Raw genomic sequence first — 23,171 nt, forward strand, 5'->3', positions numbered from 1 at the left:
ATTTTATATTTTGAAAAAGTTTGTATTTTTGGAAAACATGTATGATTGTTGTAAGTGGTGTTTTTCAATGATTAAAAGCACCAACTTGCTAATCATTTAAAAATCAAAGCAACATAGTTGATTAGAATGGGATTCGGATTTACCTAGTTAGGTTTAGGCAAGAGCTCCCAATTGCTTTTCAATTTAGGAATTTTGTATGTGTTTTTGAGGAGTTTTTGAGTTGTATTTTGAGGCGTAATGTCAAAATTACAACGTTCTATTGTTGTTCTCCTCCCCATTATGCTGAAAATGAGGGGTATTTATAGGGGGAATGGGTGCAAGGCGCCAGCATACGCCAGCGCAGGGCGCTGGTGACGTGGCTTGAATGCCGCCAAAGCAAGGACGGGGAATCCGTCCTTGTTTCGTCTTGTAGTGTTGTACCTGTTGTACGAATAGTACTAGGTTTGGCGTTTTTCTTGGAGGTTAAGGCATCATTTAGCGTCTAAAAACAAGCCTTTCTCAGGTTTTGAATTCCGGTTTTACGGGACGGGGCCCGGCATGCTCAGTTTTGTGGGTCGGCGCCCGAATTTGACTTGCCTTATATGATTTTGAGTGGAAAAGGCCTAGTAAAACCAATGGGATGGTCTACTAGATGAGATTGTACTTGGATTTTGAAATTGGATTTTGAAAGTTGTATTTTGTACCGAGTTCCGGGAGGGGAATGGTCTCGGGGGTTGGATTTTGGATCTTGAATTTTGGAAGCATTCTTAGCAATTGGGATTTCCGCCTGGAGTTATTCCAATCACCTAATAAGGATAATGGTATCGTCATCATCCCAAAGGGGAGACACAAATTAGGTGTCTACAGAAGCCCCCACTTTGACTGAGCGTTCGGTTAGGAAAGCGCAAGTCAAAGTATTTCGAAAGGGACGGAGAATGATAAAGATGTTCTGCAATCGATACCACTCTTTGTACGCCGGTACCTGCATAAAACAGGCATTAGAAAAAAGGATAGAGTCTACCTCGGTGCGGTTGGTGATGACTCTGGTTTGTACTTGTATTTTTCCGCCTTCAGTTCAAGACGGAGCTTGGCATCGAAAATTTTGAATCTTGAATTTTTTGAATCTTGAATTTTTGAATTTGAACACCCGGAGTTGATCCGTTGGGGATGTGCTTTGCTGGGGATAAGAGCTTTTTGCTGGCCCTTAAAATTTGGAATTTCGACTGACTTTCCCGGAGCTTGGGTCCGTTGGGAGTTGAACGCCTGAGTCGTTGTATTTTTTGGACTTTGTATTCTTGAAATATGCATCTGTTTGTATTTGGAGATACAAGTGTATACCCGTATTTTCGATGGAAGGCCTGATGCGATGTTTGATGCTTGGTGCGGAAGATCGTAGCAGCAAAGGACGTGCAATCAGCACGGGAGACCACGCGCTGAAGATTCGCGCATGCAGGGGGCAGCGCTATATAAGTGCCCCTTGCCGTGCCATTTTGAGGAGCAACATCTTGCTTTCTTGCTCTCTTTCTCTCTCAAAGGTCGAATTGTCTTCCCTTGGTCTTGTTCTTGCCTTATCCATGTAAGTATTTCATGTTTTTGCTTATGAAATAACTCTAGAATTGCATGTAGTTTTGATTTTCTCGTACTTTGAAATGATGCTTGTATGCTTAAGCTTCTTGAATCTTGTAGAAGACTGTTTGATAGCCACTTGAACTTGAACTGTTGGAACTTGTAATTTTGAATTTTTGAAAGTTTTCTTGAATGTATATTTTTTGTATCGGCTTCGGCATGGATAGCCTAGGCGTTGTTGTGGAATTTGTATACCTGCTTTGGCATGGATAGCCTAGGCGTTGGTGTTTGAACTTGTATACCTGCTTTGGCATGGGTAGCCTAGGCGTTGGTGTTGAACTTGTATACCTGCTTTGGCGTGGGTAGCCTAGGCGTTGGTGTTGAACTTGTATCTTGAACTAGAGGTCCACTGGGGATTCGTCTTGAATTTTTTTTGATTTTGCTTAGGCTAGTATAGGATAGCCCCCAGTTTAGAATTTTGATACCTTGTACTCCACTTGATTTAGTATGCCTCGTCACACTCGGAGGAAGCTCGCCGAATCGTCGATAGTTCGAGCTGCTGAGGAGGACGCTTCAGATGATGAAGCGGCTGCAATAAACATGCCCAACGGGGGTATGGTTCCCCGGGATGCGCCTACTTTTAGTGGTACGGGTTGGAGCCCTTCCGACCTGGTGTTTTGGCCGGAGTGGCACTTGTCTCAGCGGCCTCGTGCTGGCATGGTGAGTCTTGTATTGTGCTTTGAATTTGTATCTTGTATAGGTTTGGAGTTAACTCGTTAACATGTAGGCCGATGGAAAGCCATTTCGTACTTTCTGGTCCTTGGTGGAGGTTTAGAGGGCTTTTAAAGCTCTTCGTGCTGATGAGGAGGCCATGGAGATTTGGTCGCAGACGGGCCTGGCCGACTTCTACCGTACCATGGGAGGCTCTTCGAGGAGAACGGGGATCAAGCCCCGACTGTGGGCTTTGTTGGAGCGATGGTGGGATACCACCAACACTTTCCACATGGCATGGAGGGAGATCACCATTACCCCCTTTGAGTTTGCTATGATCATGGGTCTTCCTTTTTCTGAGGGGAACGTGACCTTTGATCCGGAGCTGACGTGGCGCTCTGCCGCTGCTAGGGACTTGCTTGGCCCTGTTGTTGACTTGTCAGATGATGATGCCCATGCTTCTGTGACGGTGATCGTGGAGGCTATCTGCAGTGTGGGTGTATCCGCGGAGCAGAGGGTTAGGCTCTTCCTCCTAGCCTTGGTGAGCAGAGTGATGGTCCCGAGTAGGAACAGTCGGGTGCACATCCGGTTCCTGTCCGTTCTGGGGGACTTGAGAGCTGTTTCCAGCTATAACTGGGGTGGCTTGGCATATTGCCACCTTTTGTATGAGATGAAGCGGGCTTCCCGGACTGCGGTGGGGAGTGACCCTAGCATGGCTGCTCTGTGGAGTGTGCTGGAGGTATTTAAGAATCCTTGTACCTTGTACTTTGTGCTTGCATTTGAACTTGACTGATGTTTTGCTTGCTTCTTGAAAGATTTGGATATATGAGCACTTTTCGACTTTGCGCCAGCTCGTACTAGGGATGCGGCTTACCCGTATGCTGCCTCTTGGATAGGAGCAGTGCGCAGGAGGATGCCTCTGGCGCCTCCCGCAGAGCTTGGCGGGTTTTACCCGTTGATGAGGTAAACTTTTGTACTGTTTTATCCTTTTGTATTTGTACTTGTGTTGTTGCCTGAGTTGTCTGTTTCGCAGATGGTATGGCGTCCTTTTGCCAACGCGCTTATACCTGCCTCGGCTGCACGTGCCCATTTCCTGTCTGGGCGTCGGGTTTTGCTTCCAGGGGTGTACCGCCATATGTGGTACCTAGGGAAGAGAGTGTCCCCTCAGCACAATTCGGGGGAGAGACTTATCCCCAAGGACCCACCAGGGTCCATGCTGGCGTTATATGAAGAGTTGGCCCGGCTCTATGTGGAGGCTAGAGGCAATACTGTTTGCCGCTCTTGGAGGGATTTTGTACATAGGAAGGGGAGCTATGACGACTTCCTGAGGAGGCTGGCTCCCAGTACGCTTCGTACTGCCGGTGAGCTTTGAACCTTGTATTCTTGTATTCTTGTATTGATTGGATGATTGTATTATTGTATGATTGTATATAGGAGGAGGAGGTTGATCCTGAGGATATTCCCCATGCTGATAGGATCCTCCGCTATGAGAACTCGGACGGGGAAGAGGTGGTGGAGACCATCCCTTTTGCTTCTCCTCCGCACCGGAAATCATATGATGTTGTACCTGAGCATTATGCCGCTGTAAGTACTGTTGCATTTTTTGAAACTGTTTGTAATCTTGTATTGGGAAATTGATCTTGGATTTTGTATGCAGGCGCCTCGGGCGAGAGTGCGTCGCTGGATGCTCTTGCTTGATTCTTGGAAGAGGCATTGTGCCAAGCTAACCCGGAAGCTTTCTGGCCGGGACAGAGAGGTGCCTTTCTTGATCTTTGAAATTTGTATTCTGGAAATTTGAACTTGGATGTTAATTCTTGAAATTGTATTTTGTATAGGAGCGCCGTCGAGAACGTAGAGGATCCTTTGACAGAGAACCCCAGGCGGAGACGTCCTTGAGGCAGGAGGGGCCGAGCTTGGATCTGGGACAGGGGTCCGGTGCTGGTGCTCATCAGAGGCATTCTGATGCTGAGCGGGGAGCTTCCCCTTTTGTACATGTTGATCCCACCGGGCATTCGTTTGGAGGTGCAGGCGGTTCACGACCCTTTGTTTCTTCCCCTGGTTACTATTTCGGAGGAAGTGGTCCTCAGCCCTGGGGTGCAGATTCCTGGGCTTACTATGCAGAGATGGAGAGGATGCGCCAGGCTCAGATGTTTGGGTCGTACCAGTATATGCCGATGCCGCCGCCATATCATTATTCCTCTCCTTAGCAGGGAGTTCATCCTACCACTGGCACACTTCGTATCTCGGAGTAGGATCCTAGTACCCCTGGGACGGAGCTGGATCAGGAGCTGGAGCGCCTCCGGAGGCGGAACAGGGACAAGGCACCTGTGGTTGATATCACTGCTGGTGACGACTCGGACTGACCCTGCATGGTAGCGAGTTACAGCTTGCCTGGGTTGATTTTGTATAAGTTGTATTGTATTGTATTTGAAACTTGGATTTTTGTATGGTTTGTATGGCTTTGAACTTTGAATTGGTTTGCAAAATTTGAAGATTGGTTTTTTGTATGCTTGAATGTTTGGAATTGTATGCGTTGTGTGTGTTTTGAAATTTGTGGCTAGATGCATGCATGAAAATTTTTGCAAAAATTTGTCCATTTTTTCGGGTAGACATACCCACTATAAGCCCCCACTTTGACTGAGGTTTTTTGGTTAGGAAAAGCGCAAGTCAAAGTATATTCAACTTTTGCTAATGCATATGCAGACTCGACTTAGGACGCCGATTTTGGACTAGAATGCTTGAAATTTTGAACAGATTGACCCGAAATCGGCCCGAGGCGCTGACTCGGACTGCTTGAAATTGCGCGGCTTGCGGCTTTGGAATCTTGAATGATGGAGGTGGTACGTACTCTGATGTCCGAAACACTAAAGAGTGTGTACTCGGAGTCATAAGAGAGAACAGTGGCCTCGTCCTTAGATGCAGGCCCCTGCGCCTGGCGCATGGCACTCGTGGGATGTCGTGCAAGCTGACTCTTGTATAAATAGGGAGCTTGTTGGATCATTTCTTGCATCAATCCTTCCCTGCTATCATTGCATACTGCTTCCTCTCAAAAAGAAAAGAAAATATGGCTGTGTCCTTTGAGAGTGCCTTGAACTCGTGGCTTGGTTCGCTAGGCAAATTGGAGAAAAGGGAACTTGCTGGCATACATCTTGGGGTGCTCGTCTCTTTTCGGTTTGTAAAATTGGATTTGCACTTCATTCTTGCTACTCTGGAGGCTTGGGACCCGAATCATTATGTCTTCCGTTTTGGAAATAATGAGGTATGTCCCCTCCGTGAGGAATTTAGTGCTATATTGGGGTGGCCCATCATGCTAGAGCCATGCATGCCAAGTGTTGAAGAACACTTTTTCTTGAGTTTTGAAAGGTATTTGGGGCTTGAAGCCCCCACTTTTGAGTGTTGTTGTATATGGCAGAGGGGTGGATTTGTCCCTCTTTGTCACCTACTTTGCTGGGCTTGATGTTCCCAAAGTATTCTGCCTGAGAGCCTTGAGTTTTTGTATATTCGCTCGCTTTCTCTTTTCGAAACAGGGGTTTGGCAATGGTGATGCCTCCCTAATAGAAATTGTAGAGCAGTTTGCTAATGGTCGGGACCCAATGCCGCTTGTGATTGGCGAAACATTGATGGGCCTTGATATGCTGAAGTCGGACCCCTCTTCCTTGCCACCGGGAAGTCCGGTGTTACTCCAAGTAAGGATCTAAAGCTCTCTTGTATGTTGAATTTGTACTTGTATTTGAAATTTGAATGTTGAATTTTGAAATGCGCTTCTTGTATACTCCGCAAGGTTTGGCTTATGGAGAGGCTCATGTTGGTGGCACCACCGGAGAACATGGCGAGCTATAATAGAAAGGGATTCACGGTGCGGCCCATGCTGCATGGCCGGCTTTCATTGGATGAGTGGCGGTGTGCACTCTCTGGGGTTGAATCTTGTATACGGTGGGTAGTTCCTTGGTGGGGAATTGCTGCTATGAGACATGCCCCTGGTTCTACTGCTTTGAGGGTGCCAAGCCTCACAATGCTGGTCTTCTACTCGCCTGCTCGAGTGATGAGACAATATGGCTTGAAACAGGAGATCCCGGACTGTACTGAAGAGAACCCGAAACCTGTTGTGCTGAATGCGAATCGACTTGAAATTTGGAGGCGGTATTGGGTTGCCAAACCATTCCGGAGTATCCAGTTCCCACCCGAGTCAGTAACTCTGTCTGCGGGGTATATTGTATGGATGAGAGGCCTAAGCAGAGGGACATTTCTTTCTCCGAACCAGCTAGAGTCCGAGGTTCTAGAGCTAGACGTCCTGCATCAACTGACTATGAGGAAGGTGACGGGAGTGTGACCCATCTGGTGCTTGACCGTTCGGAATCCAAAGGAGGTTTGTCGTCCTCCCGTCTTGGTAGGCTTGCAAGTTCCTTCTCCCGCCGCTTGGGCAAAGGGAAGATTGATGATTGATTGCGGGAGGAGTCAGGGGATAGTACTCAAGGTGCCAAGACTCGAGAGCATAGTCGCCCGACCCTAGATCTTTGTAGGCTAAATGTGTTTGGAATGAATTGTGTTTGGAATGTGTTTGGAAGATGTGTTTAGGAAGTGAAAAGGCTTTTGAACTTTGCTTCACTTGATCCTGACTTTGTATTTGAATTAGCTTTGAAGGCCTTAGGGCCAAATAAAGAGTTATTGTGTTAAATTCCCCTTGAACATGCTTTGCTTTGAATTGGCACATTTGGAACAAAAACAACAACAATTTGAATTTTGAATTTTGATTTGATTTGATTTTTAGGATGCCCTTAATTGAGGAAATTTTGAATTTTTTTGTATTAAAGTGGCCGGGCCTCGAAATGATGTTGCCTACGTGTCCCGTTAGGGAATTAGGCCGGACGTAGTTCTGACTACCTTACAGGACTTGAATTTGGATTCTTGAATTTGAACATGGAACTTAGACATAGAACTTCTTGAGTTGATCGAGGTTGGTCAGAGATCTGAATTCTGTTCCGTCGATGTCTGTTAGTTCGACTGCTCCCCCGGAGAGGATTTTCTTGACAATGTACGGGCCTGCCCAGTTGGGTTTGAATTTTCCCCTTGGGTCCATGGTGCTTTTGCGAAGGGCTTTCAGGACAAGCTCGCCTTCCTTGATGTTTCAGGTTCTGACCCTTTTGTTGAAATGTCTGGCGACTCGGCGCTGATAGACTTGTACATGGTGAGCGACTTGCAGCCGTCGCTCATCGAGCATGACTAGTTCGTCATATCTGGCTTGTAACCATGCAGCTTCTGGGATTTTTCTTTCGAGGACTATCCTTAGAGAAGGTATCTCTAGCTCGATAGGTTGTACTGCTTCCATTCCATAGACCAATGAGAACGGAGTTGCACCAGTTGAAGTGCGAATTGAAGTTCGATATCCCCACAATGCAAAATACAGCTTTTGGGGCCAGTCCTTGTAATTGGTAGTCATTTTCATGATGATGGTCTTGACATTCTTGTTGGCTGCTTCGACTGCCCCATTGGTTTGTGGGCGATAAGGTGAAGAGCAATGATGTTGAATCTTGTACTCGGTGAATAGCTCTTCACACTCTCCTTGAAAATGGGTTCCTTGGTCACTGATGAACTCGTGAGGAACACCGTATCTGCATATGATGTTTTCTTGTATGAACTGGGCCACTTGCTTGGAACCCAATACTTTGAATGACCTGGCCTCGACCCATTTTGGTGAAATAGTCGATGGCGACCAGTATGAACTCATGACCCTCGGTGCCTGTTGGAGTGACTTTGCCGATGACGTCGATACCCCAGGCTAAGAATGGCCACGGTGATGATTGAGAGTATAGTAGTGATGGAGGAATGTGCTTCAGATTCGCACACTTCTGACATGTAGGACATTTCTTGACAAAGAAGTAGCAGTCCCGTTCGAGGGTAGTCCAATAGTATCGTACCCTGACGATCTTGAGGGCTAGCATTTTCCCATTCATGTGGGTGCCACAGACTCCAGCATGTATGTCGTCCATGACTCTTTGAGCTTCGTGCTTGTCAATACATCGGAGGTTAGGACCGCCAAGGGACCTTTTGTATAGAATGCCGCCTTCCATGACAAAGTTGGCTGATAGTAGTCGTAGAGCCCTTTGATTTTTTCTTGAAAAGTGCGGGGGATACTCTGAATTTTGTAGATACCTTTGAATGTCTGTAAACGAAGGCTCATTTTCGTCTTGCTCGACGTTGTCAATAGCATGGACATATGCAGCTTCTTGATGTGTTTCAATTGTAAGTGGCATTTCAGCCATGGCGCTTGGAATGTTGATCATTGAAGCCAGTTTTGCTAGTGCATCGGCGAATTGATTCTCCTCTCTCGGGAGGTATATATAGCGAAGCTGTTCTATTTGTTCAGACAGCTGTTCAAGATAGGACTGGTATGCAGCTAAGCTCTCGCTTCTTACTTTCCATTTGCCGGAAATTTGATTGATGATTAGGGAGGAATCCCCGTACACTCGAAGTTTCTTGACGCCCAGTGCTAAGGCGGTTTCCAGGCCCATTATGCATGCTTCATATTCTGCCGCATTATTTGTGACGTTGAATTGTAGTTTTGCTGATATCAGAATGTGTGTGCCATCTGGAGCTACTAGGATTACTCCAACACCACATCCGTTCTGGTTGGAAGCACCGTCAAAATGCATTGACCAACTGTCATCACTGGTCATTAAGATTTTCTCGTCGGGTAAGTCGTAATCTTCCTCTTCTGCCTCGACAGGACAGTTGGTTAGGAAATCTGAGACTGCTGAACCCTTGATAGACTGCTGTGGAATGTATTTGAGGTTGAATTCTGCTAGCATGACCAACCATCTGGACAACCGGCCATTGAGTGCTGGTTTTTCGAATAGATACTTGAGAGGATCCGTTTTGCTGATCACATGTATTGTATGGGAGAGCATGTAGTGCTGTAGTTTCTTTGTGGCCCAAACCAATGCGATGCTGAGTTTCTCCAGCTGAGTGTATTTGGTCTCGTACTCGATCAACTTTTGCTTATGTAGTATACGGCGTTCTCCTTGCCTTTAATTTCCTGGGCAAGCATAGCCCCCACTGCTGAATCAGTTGTTGTGAGGTAGAGCCTGAGGGGAATCCCTGGCATGGATGGCTTTAGTACTGGTGGGTTGGAAAGGTAGCTCTTGATTGTTTCGAATGAATGCTGACAGTCGTCATCCCAAACCTTGGGCTCGCTTTTTCGGAGCTTTCGAAATACTGGTTCACAGATCATTGTGAGTCTTGAAATGAACCTGCTGATATATTGTAGTCTGCCGAGAAAACCCCGAATTTCCTTTTCATTCGTTGGTGGTTGCATCTCGAGAATTGCTTTGATTTTTTGAAGGGTCAGCCTCTATGCCTCGAGAGCTGATAACATATCCGAGTAACTTGCCTGACATTACCCCGAATGCGCACTTTTGAGGATTGAGCCTCATGTTGTATTGTCTGAGCCTGTTGAAAAACTTTCGAAGTACCGAGGTATGCTCGTGCCGTTCTTTGTATTTGACAATCATGTCGTCGACATATACCTCAATCTCCCTGTGAATCATGTCGCTCATGATGGCTTTGGCTGTTCTTTGATAAGTTGCTCCTGCGTTCTTTAGTCCGAACGGCATAACTGTATAGCAATATGTACCCCACTGAGTGATGAAGGTTGTCTTCTCCATGTCGTCCTCTGCCATGGGAATCTGATTGTAGCCTGCATACCCGTCCATAAAAGAGAGTAAGGCGTGATTTGCGGTGTTGTCGACCAAGATGTCGATGTGAGGCAATGGAAAACCGTCTTTAGGGCTTGCCATGTTAAGATCCCTGTAGTCCACACACATTCGTACTTTGCCATCTTTCTTTGGAACTGGGACGACATTTGCGATCCATTCTGGATTTTCTTCTCGAATAAACCCGGCATCTAGCTGCTTGGAGACCTCTTCTTGAATTTTGAGGGAAACATCCGGTTTCATGCGACGGAGTTTCTGCTTGATGGGTTTTGGAACCTGGAATAAGGGGAATTGTATGCTTGAGAAAGAGTTAAACCAATCTGAACTAGTTTTGAGTCACCGTTGTTAGAAAGGTTGATTTTTTCTGTTCCCTCAATTATGGGCGTCCTGTTTTCATGATTTTCGATATCTTTTAGAAATTCAAAGTCAGTTTCTTGTAAAGAAAAGTTGTTTGGATTAGGATTGTGTTTTGAATTAGGGCTCGAAGAGTAAGTAGAAATTGAAGTGTTATTGAAATCAGCAATCATTACATCGACTGTTTTGACTTGAAGCTCGGCCTTTAGAGGCTCTTGATTGATGCAAGACTCTAGTTCTAGACACTTAGACTCATTGCTAGACTCGAAAATTAAAAGACAGACTCTGGACCTGGACAAAGACACTAATCGTAAAGATAGTTCTCAGGGTATTCCCAGACATCTGCGTCATAATTGTCATAATCATCGAAGACGGGGCTGCATGCACAGACTTTCAGGACTTGGTCCCAGACTTGATTCCATGAAGTATAAGGAAATGCGGCGAAGCTGCCCTTGCATGAAGTGTTGAGCCCTAAGAGGAACATTCTCACCATTTTTCCCTCTGGCAGCTCGGGCTGAATTGTACGAGCGGAGATTGCCCATCTCGCTGCCCTTGCATGAAGTGTTGAGCCCTAAGAGGAACATTCTCACCATTTTTCCCTCTGGCAGCTCGGGCTGAATTGTACGAGCGGAGATTGCCCATCTGTGGTAGTATTCTTGAACGCACTCATCCTTTTCCTGGCGTACAACCGGCTTTTGCTTGATGAGAGCATCTCAGAAGCTTGAACCTTTGAGGGTGAGGCAGGCAGGGCCATCTAGTATTTCCTCGAACCAAGGCTCTCCGAATAGTAGGTCGAAGTTAGTAGGCACATCGATTACCAGGAACTCAGCATTGTCGTAATAGGTGTCAAAGGAGAAAACCAGCTCAAGGACTCCCACGACTTTGTATGTGACACCCTGGAGTTTGACAGTTTGTTGGGCACTCAGCATGAGATCGTACTCGGAGAACCCTAAAGCCTTCAAGGTGGCGAGTGGGCAAATGTTCTCTTGGATGTCAGTGGTTACCCTAGGTTCGGGGATCACCCAGTTTTGAGCACTCGGAAGTAGATGGCAACAGCTTGGAACCATCAGCTCGTAACCTGACTTGTATATCGTGGAGATCAGATTGCATGGAAACTCCTCTTCTTCATCTTCGCAGTCATAGGAGATGGCTTGTACAGAGGGGGTTTGCTTAGCCCCGGGTGGTAAGGGTAAAGTCTTGTTGTCGACCATGTTCTGGATCAAGTGCTTGAGCTTGTAGCAGTCCTCGATGTCATGACCCTTCCCTTGATGGTATTTGCAATGAGCTTCCGGATCCCAACTCTTAGATCTTTTGTCAACTGGAGGATCGGGTGTTGGACCGATTGGTGCTATGACTTGTTTTTCGACCAGCCGATCGAATGCCTCACTGTAAGACATCCCGAGGTTTGTGAAGACTCTTTGTGGTCTGCCTTAATAGTTGCGCTGATTAGCATTGCTTTTGAAGTTGTTTGACTTTGGACCTTGAGGATCCTCTAGGGCGTTAACCTCATGAACTTTGTGTGTTGTCTCAGGTCTCTTTCCCTTCCACTTGTCAGTTTGTGGAGCTGGGGCTGCAGGTGCTTGTTAGATTATGATACATATGAACAACATAAATCATGCGGAAAAACCTTAATGCCAGGATACATATTAATTGCACATAATCATATAATTAGTCTAGGATGCATACACTTTGTAGCGTGCCCTCCCTACCTGCGCCCCGAACCGAACAAGAATAAGTCTTTAGGACTCCAAGTGTCGTCCCTCCGTAGATAGTCCACAGCACGTCCGGATCCGCCTTAAGATTGACCAACTAGAATCGCCCTTAAGGTACTACTATTTTTGGCTAAATAAGCAAGTAATATGGCTGATTTTTCTGCTTAAAAATCCTAGCTTTTATTGTTTGAATACTTATTAAACTCGCGTATAAATTTGTGACCCTAGGCACATATTTATAGAATCATGGAAAAGGATTTAGAATCCTATTAGAATACTAAATTAATTAATTAGAATCCCTTTAGAACTCTATTTAATTAATTTATATCTTCTAGGATTAGGATTTAATCATAGCACGAATTCCGAGAGCTTTAGGATTCGTATAGCACGCACACGAGCACGAGCACCGCACAGCCCGCGCGCATGCCTCGCAGCCCACACGAACTGCACGGCGCCCAGCCCACTGCTTCGCAGCCCACTTGCTCCGCGCGCGCGCCAAAGCCTTTGATGCGTATGGCTTGCTGGGCGAGGGCCTGGCTTCGTGCTGGGCCTTCGTCTAGCAACTCTCGTCCGATGCTAATTCGTACGATACGCTTCCGATTAAATTCCCGATTCCGGAATTCATTTCCGATACGAACAATATTTAACATTTCCGATTCCGGAATTAATTTCTGTTTCGAACAAATATTTAATATTTCCGTTTCCGGAATTATTTTCCGATTCCGATAATATTTCCGATTCTGACAATATTTCCGTTTCCGGCAATATTTCCGATTCCGGCAATATTTCCATTTCCGATAATATTTTCCGATACGTACCATGTTTCCGTTTCCGGCAACATCTACGACTTGGATAATATTTATATTTCCGATACGATCCATATTCCCGCTTCCGGCAATATCATCGTTTCCGGAGTATTCATTTACTTGTCTTTGACGATCTCAGCTCCCACTGAAACCAAGATCCGTCGATTCCGAATATCCATAGATGGAGTATTTAATGCCATTAAATACTTGATCCGTTTACGTACTATTTGTGTGACCCTACGGGTTCAGTCAAGAGTAAGCTGTGGATTAATATCAATAATTCCACTTGAACTGAAGCGACCTCTAGCTAGGCATTCAGCTCACTTGATCTCACTGAATTATTAACTTGTTAATTAATACTGAACCGCATTTATTAGACTCAACATTAAATGCATACTTGGACCAAGGGCATTATTTCCTTCAGTCCCCCACTTGTCCTTAGGGACAAGTGTGCATTTCCTAATTCCTTTGTCGCGCGATGCTTGCTCTTGAACATAAGGTAAGAGTTGTCATCCTTATTATGTCCAGAGGTGTTTCTCGGTTTCAGAGTTCAACTGATCAAATCATAATCATAGCCTATGATTCATCTGAGCACGGCCATGCATTTTACAGTTTCTAGCTCTCCGAGTGGCCTTGTACAACTTTCAGCATCTCATCCCGATTTATGGGAGGACAATCCCAATCTTGTGATCTTGAGATTAGACTTCGTTTGATAGGTGATTACCTGAGCGTTGCCTTTATAGCCTCCTTTTACAGTAAGCAACTCTCAAACAAGTAATCTCAAATCACTCAGGTATTGAGGATTAGTGTCTAATAATTTGAATGAAATTTACTTATGACAGATTTTCATGTCTTACAGTAAAGTTTCATAGGTCTGTCCGATACTAGTCTTCCCAAAGTAAGTATCTATGCAAATGATTACGACATTGCCATGTCCACATAGTTCAAGAAACAGAACTACTAGTCATCTTGCATTCTAGTCGTCTAACATTTTCTATGCGTCCATCTTCATAGAAAACTCCGACCAGGGACTATTTTCAATCTTTTGACATTCAAGTTCACTTGATAGACATTTCTTAGTCACAGGACTGGTCCTGACAGTCTATCTTGAATATTTCGTCAAATTGAAGGGACTCATCATTTAATAAACCACAAATTAAATGGAAAATGAATTCTATTCATTTATTGTGAATGATTAACCAATAATGTTTTACAAAGTATTAAACTCTAAAACTTTAAAACATTAAACAAGGACATCAAAGCCATTCTCCAATATGCTTGATTCCCATAGCTGCAGTGTGCGAGTTTTACTTCGCCTGCGGCAGAGGTTTAGTCAATGGATCTGAGATGTTATCATCAGTTCCAATCTTGCTTATCTCGACTTCTTTTCTTTCAACGAACTCTCGTAGAAGGTGAAATCTAGGAAGTACATGCTTGACTCTTTGGTGGTGTCTAGGCTCCTTTGCTTGTGCAATAGCTCCGTTATTATCACAATATAGGGCTATTGGTCCTTTAATGGAGGGGACTACACCAAGTTCACCTATGAACTTCCTTAGCCATATAGCTTCCTTTGCTTCTTCATGTGCATCAATGTACTCCGCTTCAGTTGTAGAATCCGCAATGGTGCTTTGCTTAACACTTTTCCAGCTTACTGCACCTCCGTTGAGGCAGAAGACAAACCCAGACTGTGATCTGAAATCATCTTTGTTGGTTTGGAAACTTGCGTCCGTATAGTGTTTAACAACCAATTCATCATCTCCACCATAGACCAGGAAATCATCTTTGTGCTTTTTCAGGTACTTCAGAATGTTCTTGGCAGCAGTCCAATGTGCCTCTCCTGGGTCTGACTGGTATCTGCTCGTAGCACTGAGTGCATACGCAACATCCGGGCGTGTACATATCATAGCATACATTATTGAACCAATCAATGATGCGTATGGAATCCCATTCATTCCTCTACGCCCATCAAGTGTTTTTGGGCACTGAGTCTTGCTTAGAGTCATTCCATGAGACATGGGTAGGTAGCCTAGCTTGGAGTCTGCCATCTTGAACCTTTCAAGCACCTTATTGATATAAGTGCTTTGACTAAGTCCAATCATCCTTTTAGATCTATCTCTGTAAATCTTGATGCCCAGTATGTACTGTGCTTCTCCTAGACCCTTCATCGAAAAACATTTCCCAAGCCAAATCTTGACAGAGTTCAACATAGGAATGTCATTTCCGATAAGTAATATGTCGTCGACATATAATACTAGAAAAGCAATTTTGCTCCCACTGACCTTCTTGTATACACAAGATTCGTCTGCGTTCTTGATGAAACCAAAGTCACTGACTGCTTCTTCAAAACGTATATTCCAGCTCCTTGATGCCTGCTTCAATCCGTAGATTGATTTCTTAAGCTTGCATACCTTTTTAGCATTATTTGGATCCTGAAAACCCTCAGGCTGTGTCATAAACACAGTTTCTGTTAAAACGCCGTTTAAGAAAGCGGTTTTGACATCCATCTGCCATATTTCGTAATCGTAATATGAAGCGATTGCTAACATTATCCGAATAGACTTTAGCATTGCAACTGGTGAAAAGGTTTCATCGTAATCCACACCGTGGACTTGCCTGTAACCTTTTGCAACCAATCTAGCTTTAAAAACTTCAAGTTTCCCATCCTTGTCCTTTTTCAGTTTGAAAACCCATTTGCTTCCTATGGCTTGGTAGCCATCTGGCAAATCGACCAAATTCCAAACTTGGTTTTCAGACATGGAGTGTAATTCAGATTGCATGGCTTCTTGCCATTGCTTGGAGCTAGGGCTCGTCATAGCTTGTTTGTAAGTCGCAGGTTCATCACTTTCAAGTAATAAAACGTCATAGCTCTCGTTCGTCAAAATACGTACCTAAGCGGTTGAGATCTATATCTTTGCGATCTACGCGGGGTTTTATCTCTAGATGGTCCTTGATTCTCACCAGATACTTCTAAAGATCTCTGAGTTTCATCCTGAATGTCATCTTGAGCATTCTCTAGAGTTTGTTGTTCGACTCGAATTTCTTCGAGGTCTACTTTTCTCCCACTTGTAATTTTGGAATTGTGTTCCTTTTCCAAAAAGATACCATCTCGAGCAACAAACTCCTTGTTCTCAGATGTATTGTAGAAGTAATACCCCTTTGTTTCCTTTGGGTAGCCCACAAGGATACATTTGTCAGATTTTGAATGAAGTTTGTCTGAAATTAATCGTTTGACGTATACTTCACATCCCCAAATCTTAAGAAAAGACACTTTTGGAGGCTTTCCAAACCATAACTCATATGGAGTCTTTTCAACAGCTTTAGACGGAGCTCTATTTATAGTGAGTGCTGCTGTATTTAGTGCATGTCCCCAAAATTCTATTGGAAGCTCGGCCTGACCTATCATTGATCTAACCATGTCTAGCAAGGTTCTGTTCCTCCGTTCCGACACACCGTTCCATTGTGGTGTTCCAGGAGGAGTAAATTCTGATAGAATACCACATTCTTTCAGATGGTCATCAAATTCATAGCTCAGATATTCACCGCCTCTATCAGACCGTAGTGCCTTAATCTTCTTGCCTAATTGATTCTCTACTTCACTCTGAAATTCCTTGAATTTGTCAAAGGATTCAGACTTATGCTTCATTAGGTAGACATAACCATATCTACTGAAGTCATCAGTGAATGTGATAAAGTAGCTAAAACCACGTCTAGCATTTGTACTCATTGGTCCACATACATCTGTATGGATTAAACCCAATAGTTCAGTTGCTCTTTTTCCAACTTTAGAGAAAGGTTGCTTTGTCATTTTGCCAAGTAAACATGATTCGTACTTACCATAATCCTCTAAGTCAAATGGTTCTAGAATTCCTTCCTTTTGAAGTCTTTCCATGCGTTTCAAGTTAATATGGCCTAATCGACAATGCCACAGATAGGTGAGATCTGAATCATCCTTTTTGGCCTTTTTGGTATTTATGTTATAAACTTGTTTTTCGTGATTTAGTAAATAAAGTCCATTGACTAATCTAGCAGATCCATAAAACATCTCTTTAAAATAAAACAAACAACTATTGTCTTTTATTAAAAAGGAAAACCCCTTAGCATCTAAGCAAGAAACAGAAATGATGTTTTTAGAAAGACTTGGAACATGGAAACAGTCTTCCAGTTCCAAAACTAGCCCAGAGGGCAACGACAAATAATAAGTTCTTACAGCTAATGCAGCAATCCTTGCTCCATTTCCCACTCGTAGGTCGACTTCACCCTTGCTTAACCTTCTATTTCTTCTTAGTCCCTGTGAATTGGAACATAAGTGTGAGCCACGACCTGTATCTTATACCCAAGAAGTTGAATTAGCAAGTATACAGTTTATAACGAAAATACTTGAAGATGGAACGACTATTCCGTTCTTCTGATCTTCCTTTAGCTCTGAACATTCTCTTTTGTAATGGCCTATTCCATCACAATAAAGACAGCTTGATGTGGACTTGTCCTGCTTTGATTTAGCATTGCCCTTGGACTTTCCACCTTTCTTGAAGGGTCTCCCTTTAGCCTTGAGTAAATCTTTGGCTTCACAGTCGAGTATTATCTCAGCCTTTCTGACAAGGTGAACAAATTCTGCAACTGTTTCTTCTCTTGGTTCACTTAGGTATAGTTGCTTGAAGCGACCAAACCCACTGTGCAGTGAATTGAGCAAGATAGAGACTGCCATCCTTTCGCTTATTGGTGTTCCTAGCAGACTTAGGCGATCAAAATATGAAAGCATAAGCTCCACATGGAACCTTAGTGGGACGCCTACCCTTTGTTTAGTGCCAAGGAGCTGAACATGTGTTTCTTGGACCTCCATCCTATAACACCTGTTAGGAGAACTAACCTTTAGACCAGACTTTGATTCAATCAACTCATGGACGTTTAGGTCCCTGTCCTCCGTGCTTCCACGACAGATATCCCTCAGATTCTTGATGAGCGTAAAAGGTTCGTAAGCTACAAACCTTCTAGCCCATTCATCAGGGATATTGTCCAGCATGAGACTCATAACCTTTTTGAGATCCACATCCCAGGCGGAAATCTTTCAGGGGTCATATCTCTGGCATAGTAGCTTGGCATGGGATGTAACAGTATATACTCGAGTCCATTGAGTCTTACTATTTCAACAAGCTTAGCTTCCCATTCAAGAAAATTCGTTAGGTTCATCTTGACCATAAGCTCAGAACCCACGATGATGTTTTGATTGTTGTTTGCCATAGTAAAACTACAATAGAAAAAGAATAAACAAATAAATAATCATTCACAGTTTCTCTTAATAAACTCAAATTCTAGCATACATGCATAATTTAATGTTCATTAAGCATTTTATTCAAGTTATGTGTTCCGGCAGGTGTGAATAAAATGATTCCAAGACCCTAAAAACCATTGAAGAATTAAGCACATTATGTATTTTGACTCAATTCTAAAATCTTTTAGGTAAGCAAAAGCCTTTTGCTAATAGTCTAGAAACTACTCTTCGTTGATAGGTACGTCTAAGAACTTATTAGGTAAACCTATCGAATTTTCCACGACATAAAAGGACTCCTTACTTATATCGTTGATTTTCACCAAAACTAACATGCACTCACAATTATTTGTGTACCTTACCCCTTAAGGATCAATAAGTAACACCTCGCTATGGCGGAAAACTATTACTAAGATTGATGTAAAGGTTTTCCAAGTAAGTGTTATTTTGGCATGGCACTTTTTAACTCAATTTTTAAGTTTGGAACTTAAGGCTCTTACTATGTTGGTTAGATTTTAAGTGAACTAAAATCCTTACTCATGCAACATAATCAAGCCACAATCTCATGCATATTTAAGACATATTTAAAAACAATAAATAACTTAAAGCATGCATAAGATAAATGTGATCTAGTATGGCCCGACTTCATCTTGAAGCTTCAACTTCAAAGTCCGTCTTGAAAATGGATTGGAAACTCCGTCTTAAATTTCACCGTGGGAGGCGCCATTTTCTTCAAATAGGATAAGCTATAATTAAACTAATTACAACTATTTGATGGTACGCAAACCATATTTGAATTGAAAAACAAACTTTGGTGCATCAGACCAATTACATTCAAATTAATGGTACGCAGACCATATTTTCTATCATATTTTGGCCATACTAGTCACTTTCATTAACCTGCAAAACAATACATATACAATATATATCATTCACCCATTCATTATCATGAATGGCCCACATAGCTGGTTAGTAAAACACATTGTAATGCATCACATAATTATTTGCAGCAATTAATCAAGGGCACCAATAATCTACCAATTATTCAGTCCTTATTAATTCTAATCAGGTTGTTTTAACCTTAAAGGATTTGTAGACCTAATCAAGAGTTTATGACTAAAATGCTCCCACTCAAACCAATAACTTTATATGCTTTACTAATGTAAACATAAAAATGTATTTCTAGTCTAACCGGAAACATACAAGTTTAATTAAAATTTAAAGCTCATATAAAATTATAATCGAATCCATTTATTTAATTTATTTTCAGTTGAATTAAACGAATTTAAATTAATTCAAGGTTTAATTTTAGTAAAATAATTAGTATAAATTAAAATTTATAATAATTATAATATTCAAAATTAAAATCCGAGAAAACAATTTAAATTATTAATTTTAAAATTAATTAAAATTATTTCCGAACTGAAAATCAAAAATTAAAACGAAACGTATCAATTGTCGCAAGACGAGGCACTTGGGCTTGCGCCCAAGCCCCATCGAGCTACGAGGCCCCATGCCCCGTGCCATTGATCGTTGCACACGGCTTGCACAGCCACACGCACACTGCCCCTCTGCCACGCACACACGCAGCCTTGCTGGCTACGCTGCGCGCAGCTTCGTGCTGTGTCGTGGCTGCCTACCGCTTGGCAGGCCTGGTGCGTCGTGGCGCAGCTCATCGCTGCCCACACACATCTTGCTCGTCGCATATGTTGCCCATTGCCCTTGGCCCTCGCCCATCGCCCAGCATGCACGCCTAGGCTTCGATCCTTGCGTGCCGCCTAGCTTGTTGTTCGCTGCATTCGTACCGCACGGGCGACGAGCTCCCTTGCTCGTCGTCGCGTGCCCGCACTATACAACACCCCTTAAGGGTAACATGTAGCTTCTATTGCTTTGTGCGTGCAACATTTATGAGCGTATTTCATAAAAATTTTAAATTTTAAATTCTAAATTAATAACAAATTAATAAATCATATTAATTTCAGAATTTTAGGGCGAAAAATGGAAAATTTATTAATCAATTAATTTCCGATTAACATGGATTCAAATCTAGGTCATAAAAATTTAAAATTTATCATAAATTAACAATTTTTATGGTGGTTTTTAATCATGGATACCTAATTAAATCATTAATTAATTATGAAAATCAAATAAATTCTAAATTATTCGAATTTAAACAAATTAATCATAATTACAAATTAGGTTGTATAATTAACAAGTCTAGGCATTCAAAATTGTTAAACATATACAGTAGGTCAATCAAAATATCAAGATTTATCAACAAGAATCGCAAATATTCAATTTAACATCTTAAATTTACAAACTTTTGCGTTCGAAAAATTAAAACCTCCGAAAAGTCATAGTTAGGCTTCGAATTTGGGAATTCTGGCTTCGGCCGAAAAAGAGTAACGAAGAAACTGCCGAAAAACTACGTACATATAATTAAATAAACGCAATTTGCAATTAATTAACAATTACGAAAATTAATCACCCCTTTTTAATTCTTTGCAAATTTGTGAAATTTAACCATGTTAAGCAATTTATAGATTATGCAAATAATAATAGGCTCGTGATACCACTGTTAGGTTATGATACATATGAACAACATAAATCATGCGGAAAAACCTTAATGCCAGGATACATATTAGTTGCACATAATCATATAATTAGTCTAGGATGCATACAATTTGTAGCGTGCCCTCCCTAGCTGCGGCCGAACCGAACAAGAACAAGTCTTTAGGACTCCAAGTGTCGTCCCTCCATAGATAGTCCACAGCATGTCCGGATCCGCCTTAACATTGACCAACTAGAATCTCCCTTAAGGTACTATTATTTTCGGCTAAATAGGCAAGTAATATGGCTGATTTTTCTGCTTAAAAATCCTAGCTTTTATTGTTTGAATACTTATTAAACTCGCGTATAAATTTGTGACCCTAGGCACATATTTATAGAATCATGGAAAAGGATTTAGAATCCTATTAGAATACTAAATTAATTAATTAGAATCCCTTTAGAACTCTATTTAATTAATTTCTATCTTCTAGGATTAGGATTTAATCATAGCACGAATTCCGATAGCTTTAGGATTCGTATAGCACGCACACGAGCACCGCACAGCCCGCGCGGCCCACACGAACTGCACGGCGCCCAGCCCAGTGCTTCACAGCCCACTTGCTCCGCGCGCGCGCCACGCCTTGCTGGGCCTGGCGAGGCTTTGGCGTGTGGTTTGATGCGTATGGCTTACTTGACGAGGGCCTGGCTTCGTGCCGGGCCTTCGTCTAGGAAGTCTCGTCCGACGCTAATTCGTACGATACGCTTCCGATTAAATTCCCGATTCCGGAATTCATTTCCGATACGAACAATATTTAACATTTCCGATTCCGGAATTAATTTCCGTTTCGAACAAATATTTAATATTTCCGTTTCCGGAATTATTTTCCGATTCCGATAATATTTCCGATTCTGACAATATTTCCATTTCCGGCAATATTTCCGATTCCGGCAATATTTCCATTTCCGATAATATTTTCCGATACGTACCATGTTTCCGTTTCCGGCAACATCTACGACTTGGATAATATTTATATTTCCGATACGATCCATATTTCCGTTTCCGGCAATATCATCGTTTCCGGAGTATTCATTTACTTGCCTTTGACGATCTCAGCTCCCACTGAAACCAAGATCCGTCGATTCCGAATATCCATAGATGGAGTATTTAATGCCATTAAATACTTGATCCGTTTACATACTATTTGTGTGACCCTACGGGTGCAGTCAAGAGTAAGTTGTGGATTAATATCATTAATTCCACTTGAACTGAAGCGGCCTCTAGCTAGGCATTCAGCTCACTTGATCTCACTGAATTATTAACTTGTTAATTAATACTGAATCGCATTTATTAGACTTAACATTAAATGCATACTTGGACCAAGGGCATTATTTCCTTCAGTGCTTTCATCAGGTCATCCTCTATGTCGACCCCGATGTCGTAGGTTCTCTTGAAGCTTTCCAGGCCTAGGTACTTCATGTGAGCATTGTACTTTGGAAGAAGACCGGCAATGAAAATATTGACTAATTATCTCTCGGAGGGCCGGGTCACCATTTGGGATGCCATTTCTCTCCACCGGTTGAGGTAAGTAGTGAAGCCTTCCTGAGGCCCTTGCCTGAGAACTTCCAGTTCCCTTAGAGTGGTTTGAAGTTGAATGTTGGGTTGATATTGCTCCATGAATGCTCGAGCAACTGCCTCCCATGTATTTGTTTGATGTTCCTTGAGTGAATAGTACCACTTTTGGCAGGCAGGTTCCAGAGACATAGGGAATACCACTGGGTATAGCTCGAGTTCGACCCCCTTGGTGGCCATTGTAGCTCTGAAATTCTTGAGATGGTACTTGGGATTGTCAGTTGATTTGAACTTTGGAATGACATTGGCGGAGAATTTTTCTGGCAGATTCGCCCTCCCCTTAAGGTTGTCCTCCATTGAGGTGTCAAAGTAGTTCTCTTGATTGGTAACCTTACTGAAAAGACTCCCGATCTTCTTGGTTAAGTCATCAGTGGGCGCGCCCTGTTCTACGACACCCAATCGGTTGCTTATGCTCTCCACATTGGCACTAAGGCTGGCGAAAGCTGTTAGGAGTTGAGAGAGTTGATCATAGGCAGACATTTGGATTGTTTCTTGAATGGGACTGGGAGTTTGATTTGTAGGAGATGAACTGGCTGCTCGTTCGATGCCGGCTATGAGGGAAGCTAGGGCTGATGGATTTCTTTTCAACCTCTCTCCTCTTCGACGAACCCACATGATCTTTGGACTCCTAGTTAGAACATACCAGACGATTTTAGAACTTGGACTTCCCGACACATGATATTATATGCATGCAATGAATGAGACCTAGACTTGACCCTAAGTGCCACTCTAAAGATTCGGGATTTTGGATTTTGTACTTGTATTCGGGATTTGCAACCCGTTTGAAATGTCTGAGAGGAGCGTTCATTTATTTGTGAAAGTTGACTCTTTGTACTAGAACTTGGAATGTCGAAAAAGAATATTTCGACCTATTGGAAATCGGACATT

The 23,171-nt window shown here is 42.9% G+C and overlaps 1 long non-coding RNA gene across 1 annotated transcript; it reads left to right on the forward strand.

Moving 5' to 3' along the window:
* The first annotated feature begins 3,685 nt into the window (after positions 1–3,685).
* LOC130472422 (uncharacterized) lies at positions 3,686–4,280 on the forward strand. Its single transcript, XR_008932644.1, has 3 exons — positions 3,686–3,840; positions 3,914–4,012; positions 4,092–4,280. It is a non-coding gene; the product is annotated as an uncharacterized lncRNA (long non-coding RNA).
* Positions 4,281–23,171: the final 18,891 nt, after the last annotated feature.

This window comes from Spinacia oleracea, chromosome 4 (genome assembly GCF_020520425.1).
Source record: "Spinacia oleracea cultivar Varoflay chromosome 4, BTI_SOV_V1, whole genome shotgun sequence".
Taxonomy (NCBI): domain Eukaryota; kingdom Viridiplantae; phylum Streptophyta; class Magnoliopsida; order Caryophyllales; family Amaranthaceae; genus Spinacia; species Spinacia oleracea.